A 7,966-nucleotide genomic window follows, 5' to 3' on the forward strand; every position below is an offset into this window, starting at 1 on the left:
AATAAACCTACCTAAGGAGGAAAAAGACCTTTATGCAGAAAACTGTGAGACACTGATGAAGGAAATTAAAGATGATACAAACAGATGGAGATATATACCATGTTCTTGGATTGGAAGAATCAACATTGTGAAAATGACTATACTACCCAAAGCCATCTATGGATTCAATGCAATCCCTATCAAACTACCACTGGCATTTTTTTCACAGAACTAGAACAAAAAATTTCACAATTTGTATGGAAATACAAAAGAAGTCGAATAACCAAGCAATCCTGAGAAAGAAAAACGGAGCTGGAGGAATCAGGTTCCCTGACTTCAGACTATACTACAAAGCTACAGTAATCAAGACAGTATGGCACTGAAACAAAAACAGAAATATAGATCAGTGGAACAGGATAGAAAGCCCAGAGATAATCCCACGCACATATGGTCACCTTACCTTTGATGAAGGAGGCAAGAATATACAATGGAGAAAAGACAGCCTCTTCAATAAATGGTGCTGGGAAAACTGGACAGCTACATGTAAAAGAAAGAAATAAGAACACTCCCTGACACCATACACAAAAATAAACTCAAAATGGATTAAAGACCTAAATGTAAGCCCAGACACTATAAATCTCTTAGCGAAAACAAAGGCAGAACACTCCATGACACAAATCACAGCAAGATCCTTTTTGACCCACCTCTTAGAGAAATGGAAATAAAAACAAAAATAAACAAATGGGACCTAATGAAACTTAAAAGCTTCTGCACAGCAAAGGAAACCATAAACAAGACAAAAAGACAACCCTCAGAATGGGAGAAAATATTTGCAAATGAAGCAACTGACAAAGGATTAATCTCCAAAATATACAAGCAGCTCATGTAGCTCAATATCAAAAAAACAAACAACCCAATTCAAAAATGGGCAGAAGACCTAAATAGACATTTCTCCAAAGAAGATATACAGATTGCCAACAAACACATGAAAGGATGCTCAACATCTCTAATCATTAGAGAAATGCAAATCAAAACTACAATGAGGTATCACCTCACACCAGTCAGAATGGCCATCACCAAAAAATCTACTAACAATAAATGCTGGAGAGGGTGTGGAGAAAAGGGAACCCTCTTGCACTGTTGATGGGAATGTAAATTGATACAGCCACTATGGAGAACAGTATGGAGGTTCCTTAAAAAACTAAAAATACAACTACCATACGACCCAGCAATCCCACTACTGGGCATATACCCTGAGAAAACCATAATTCAAAAAAAGTCATGTACCACAATGTTCACTGCAGCTCTATTTACAATAGCCAGGACATGGAAGCAACCTAAGTGTCCATCAACAGATGAATGGATACAGAAGATGTGGCACATATATACAATGGAATAGTACTCAGCCATAAAAGGAAATGAAATTGAGTTATTTGTAGTGAGGTGGATGGACTACATAGTCTGTCATACAGAGTGAAGTAAGTCAGAAAGAAAAACAAATACCATATGCTAACACATATATATGGAATCTAAAAAAAAAAAAAAGGTTCTGAAGAACCTAGGGGCAGGACAGGAATATAGACGCTGACATAGAGAATGGACTTGAGGACATGGGGAGGGGGAAGGGTAAGTTGGGACGAAGTGAGAGAGTGGCATTGACATATATACATTACCAAATGTAAAACAGATAGCTAGTGGGAAGCAGCCGCACAGCACAGGGAGATCAGCTCGGTGCTTTGTGACCACCGAGAGGGGTGGGATAGGGAGGGTGGGAGGGAGATGCAAGAAGGAGGAGATATGGTGATGTATGTATATGTATAGCTGATTCACTTTGTTATACAGCAGAAACTAACACACCACTGTAAAGCAATTGTACGCCAATAAAGATGTTAAAAATTTTTTTTAAATATAGAAATTAAATCAAACTAAAAAAAAGAAATAATAAGAACTTCCCAAATCTTGGGACAGATTTCAATATTTTCAATATCCAAGTTCATGAAGGTAATAAGTCACCCCAAAGTTTCAACTCAAAACAATCTAACTCCAAGACACATAATAAAACTGAATAAAATTAAAGAGAAGGTGGGTAACGAAGGTGAGTAAATCACAAGTCTAGTATGAAGGTTACAGACAAAAGTATTAAAAATAACTAGAAGACAATAATTTGTAAATGGATATGCAGTATATATAGATGAAAAGTGAAATCAAAAACAAAATGTATGAGGAGATAGAAAATTATAGAACATTAGTATGTGTTTGGAGTTATTATCAACTTAAAATAGATTGTTGTAAATATAATACGTTTTCTGTAAGCCTAATGGCAACCACAAAGGCAAACACCTATTGTAGATATATAAAAAATACTAAGAAAAGAATTAAGACATACCACTATAAAAAAAATCATAAAATCACAAAGGAAGAGAGTAACAGAAAAAAGAAGGAACAAAGAAATTACAAAACAGCTACAAAACAGTTAAACAAATAGCAATAGTAAATCCATGCCTATCAAAATTACTTTGAATGTAAATGCAGTAACTTCTCCAATCAAAAGAGATAAATGGCTGAATGGATTAAAAAATAAGACCCAACTTTATGCTGCCTACAAGCGACTCATTTTAGCTTTAAGGACACACATAGGCTCCAAATGAAGGGATGGAAAATGATATTCCAAGCAAATGAAACCCAAAAGAGAGAAGGTTGCTATGCTTATATCAGACAAAGTAGATTTTAAGTCAAAAACTTTAACAAGAGACAGATACATAATGATAAAGGGATCAATTCATCAAGAGAATATAACAATTATACATATATATGCACCCAGTATCAGAGCACCTAAATATATTTAGCAAATACTACAGAATGGGAGAAATAGACAATAATAGTAGGGGACTTCAATGCCCTACTTAAACTATTGGAAAATCATCCAGACAGAAAATCAGTAAAGAAACGTTGGACTTGAACTATACCTTAGACCATATGGACCTGACAGACATGTATAAAACATTTCACCCAACAGCAGCAGAATACATATTCTTCTCAAGTGCACCTGTAGCTTTCTCCAGGATAGATTATATTCTAGGACACAAAACACGCTTTAGCAAATACAAGATTGAAATCATACCAAGTATCTCTTCCAACCACAAGGGTATGAAACTAGAGATCAGTAACAGGAGGAAAACTGAAAAAATAATAAATGTGTGGAAATTAAACAACCACTCCCGAACAACCAATGGGTCAAAGAAGAAATCAGAAGGGAAATAAAAAATTATCTTGAAACAAATGAAAATACAAAATACCAAAACTTATGGGACGCAGCAAAAGCAATAAACTTTTATGACAAAAACTCTCAACAAAGTGGGTATAGAGGGAACAGACCTCAACATAATAAAGGCCATATATAACATCACACTCAATGGTTAAATGTTAAAAGCTTTCCTACTAAGATCAGGAACAAGACAAGGGTGCTCATTTTACCACTCCTGTTCAACACAGTACTGGAAGTTCTAGCCAGAGCAATTATGTAAGAAAAAAAATAAATAAATAAGAGGTGTCCAAATTGGAGAAGAGGAAGTAAAAGTGTCTCTGTTTGCAGGTGATATGATCTTATACATAGAAAGCCCAAAAGATGCCACCAAAACACTGTTGACACTAAAAAGTGAATTTAAAAAAAGTTGCAGGACACAAACATCAACATAAAAAAATCAGCTGTGTTTCTGTGCACTAACAACAAACTACCTGAAAAAGAAATAAATAAAATAACCCCATTTCAACAGAATCACAAATAATAAAATACTTAGGAATAAATTTAACCAAGGAGGTTGTAGCGTAAGCATCTGACAGTTTTTTGTTTATTTTTTGTTTTTTATCATAATGCAAGTGCCTAACTTAAGCTCTGATTGCTAAGGAATCCAATTCAAAGACAGCTCTCTTGACTAAACACACTGCCAGCCACATGACTAGGTAAGAGCCAGGCTTCGCACCACATCCACCTCACCCCTACTGCACCAAAGTTTGCTTGTTTTAAGAGATCTTTGACTCACTTAGATAACTGACTGTTGGCTGTTTGTTTTTCTCTTCTTGAACTTTAATTCCTGATCTTATGCTTTAAATTCACCAATAAAGAATGAACCCACGAAACCATAGGCCCCCACTATTGACCAACAAAAGCAGAGCTCCCAGGCCTGAGTGTGTGTGTTCTCTCTCTCCCCACCTGCCCTCATTCCACCTGAGGCCTCACTGTGTGGCCTCAGGTGTGCCACATACTCTCCAAGACCTGTGAGTAATAAACCCTGTTGTTTCACAGTGTCTTGATGTTAACTGCTGAAGGCATCTTGCAGTCATAATAAGAACCACAAGGGCTGGTCCAGCCACAACATTGGTTCCAAAAGGGGAAAAGTCTATGGGGAGCTTGCCTCAGGCCCAGGTAAGCACCCAACCCTGGTATTTCTAGCCAAGACCAACATTATCAATAGGCTGGGATCAGCACAAAACAGAGGTGAAAAATCTGTATGCTGAAAATTACAAGAGCTTGATCAAAGAAATTAAAGAAGTCACATGCAAGTGGAAAGATATCCCATGTTTTATGAATTGGAATAATTAATGTTGTTAAAATGTCCATACTCAAAGCCATTTATAGATTCAATGCAACCCCTATCAAGATTCCAATGGCATTTTTTACAGAAGGGCAAAACAATCCTAAAATGTCTATGATTTTTTTGGATAGACACCAAAAGTAATCAAAACAGTTTGGTACTGGCATAAAAATAGACACATAGACCAACCGAACAGAATCAAGAGTCCAGAAATAAACCCAAGCATATACAGTGAATGAATATTTGATAAGGGAGACAAGAATACTCAATGGGGAAAGCCTAGTCTCTTCAATAAATGGTGTTAAGAAAACTGGATATTCACAGGCAAAAGGATAAAATTCAACTCATATTTTATAACACTCACAAAATTAATGCAAAATAGCTTAATGAATTAAATGTAAGACCCCAAACTATAAACCCATTAGAAGAAAACAGAGAAAAAGCTCTTTGACATTAGTGTTGGCAATGACTTTTTGGATATGACACCAAAAGTGTAAGCAACAAATGCAAAAATAAACAAGTGGGACTACATCAAATTAAAACGTTTTAGCACAGCAAAAGAAATCATCAATAAAAAGAAAAGGAAATCTAGGAAACAGGAGAAAATATTTGCAAACCATCTGTGGGATAAAGGGTTAATACAAATCAATAGCTCATACAACTCCATAGTTAAAAAAAAAATCCAATTAAAAAATGAGAAGAAGATTTGAATAGACTTTTTTTTCAAAGATATACAAGTGGCCAACAAGTACATGAAAAGATGCCCATCACTAATCATCAAGGAAATGTAAATCAAAACCACAATGAGATATCTCACACCTGTTAAAATGGCTTTCATCAAAAAAAATAAGAAACAAGTGTTCCTGAAGATGTGGCGAAAAGGGAACCTTTGTGCATTGTTTGTGGGTATGTAAATTGATGCAGCCACTACAGAAAACAGAATGGAGATTCCTCAAAACAGTAAAAATAGAACTACCATATCATTCAGCAATTCCACTTCTGGGTATTTATCCAAAGGAAACAAAATCACTATCTTAAAGAGATATTTGCACCCTCATGTCCATTGCAGTGTTATTTACGATAGACAAGACACAGAAACAACGTAAGTATTCACTGATGGATGAATAAACAAAGAAAATATGGTATACATATACAATGGAATATTGTTTAGCCATAAGAAGGAAGGAAATCCTGCCTTTTGTGACAACACAGTTGGACCTTGAGGGCATAAGCCAAGTGAAATAAGTCAGAGAAGAGAAAGACAAATGCTGTATGTTCTCACTTATATATGGAATCTAAAAAAGCTGAACTCATAGAAAGAAAGCAGAATGGTGGTTGCCAGGAGTTGAGGGGTGGGGGAATGTTGGTCAAAGGGTACAAACTTCCAGCTATAAGATGAATAAGTTCTGGAGATCTAATATAAGATGGTGACTATAGTTAACAATAGAGTTTTATACATTTGAAAGTTAAGACAGTAGATCTTAAATGTTATCACCACACAAAAAAATGGTAATAATGTAAGGGGACTTAGGTGTTAACTAATCTCATACAGATACTCATTTTGCAATATACACATGTATCAAATCATCACACTGTACCTCTTAAACTCACATATGTTATATTTTAATAATATCTCAATAGAGCTAAGAGAAAAAAAGAATGAAAGAGAATATTTTATAAAATTATGCCTGAAAATTTCCACAACAAATTCTTCAAATTAACAAAACACAAGGAAAAATGTACTGGAGAAACAAAAATAAATTCAAATCCAAACATTTGTTTAAAATTTCTGAAGAATAAAAACAAGACGGTGACTGCATGTGAAGTACAATTAGATTGAAAGCAGAAATTTTTATCAACAACAGTAAAGGCTGGAGGCTTATCTTCAAAACGTTGAACTTAGCACAGTATACCTACGTAAACTTGCTTAAGACCAAAAGAGAAATAGACATCTTGAGAGAGGCAGGAGGAGCTTACCTTTTACAAGTTCTTACTGGAAGCATCATGAAAGGATATACAGCTGACTCTTGAATAACACGGGTTGGACTGTGTGGGTCCATTTATACGTGGATTATTTCAATAGTAAAAACTACAGTACTACACCGTCTGCAGTTGGTTGAACCTGTGGATTCAAAACTGTAGCTATGGAGGAACCTATATATGCAGTTGCCCTATATGTGGAGGGCCTATTATAAGTTTATATTTGGATTTTCAACTGCATGGAGGCTCGGCAACCCAACCGTTGCATTGTTCAAGGATCAGCGGTATATCTAAAAGAAGTACATACAAGTAAAAGGAAGGCGGGGAAGTTAAGTCAAAGGCATTGGAAAGCAAGAAAATCTTGCAAAAGCATTGTCTGTAAACAAATAACAATATCAACAATGACAAAAATAATAATGGCTATTTATGAAAATACATAAAATGAATGACTAAAGGGGATCATCAAAATGAAAAGTATTCTAAGATCCTAAGATTCTGCTAAATATCCGTCTTAAAATACTTAAAGTAAAAATTTTTAAATTTTTTAGAACATTGAAAATAAGTGGAATGAAAAACTGGCGTAGTAAAAATAGCTTAACAGATCAAGTGGGCCAGAGCATTTTAAAATTTTCCACTAAGGGCCATTAATAGCGGAATACAATTGAGCATTTTTACTTCAGTCAATATCCATATTTGTTTAAATATAAAGGTATTGATTCCTCAACAGAAAAAAATTATTTTAGTAAAATTAATAATGTTTTGTGTTCATGCTGTGACTTTATCTACCCCATGCATATCTCTACAAGCCTCTGAGTTGTGTTTATCACAGAAAATATCCTTGCCTTCACAGCTTACAGTACAGTTTTTACAGTTGCATTACTTCAAACTGTCAAGAAACATATTATTCTCAGGATAGTAAATTTAGCCTTCATACTTAGACCTCACAAAGTAACATAAACACATGCACATGAACTATGGTATGACCTTTTGAGGTTGTCCAAAACGCAAGGACATGATCTTCAGAAGATTATTAAAAGAATTGTACTTCATAATCAATTTATATACAGCAAGAAAAGGATGGTTCCAAGTAGGAATTTTAGTAACAAAATTCTTTAATATGTTAAAAGAGAGAAAACTAAATTATCATCTGCAAAAATGACAAAAAGATACAAAGAAATTGTCATCTTTAGAAAATTAAATGTAGAATGATACTTCTTCAACATGTACAGGACAAGAAGTTCTGTGCTCTCCACTTATCATGCCATACTATTTGAAACTTCTTGTCAGTGTGATAAATAATAGTAGAAATAATTTGTAAAGGAAGGCATCCAGAATATGCCACTATCTACCTAAAAAAAGCAAAGGAAAAAATTAAACTTAAAAGCACTTAAAATAAAAAAATGTTAGATGTGAAA

Source organism: Eubalaena glacialis, chromosome 12 (assembly GCF_028564815.1).
Source record: "Eubalaena glacialis isolate mEubGla1 chromosome 12, mEubGla1.1.hap2.+ XY, whole genome shotgun sequence".
Classification (NCBI taxonomy): Eukaryota; Metazoa; Chordata; class Mammalia; order Artiodactyla; family Balaenidae; genus Eubalaena; species Eubalaena glacialis.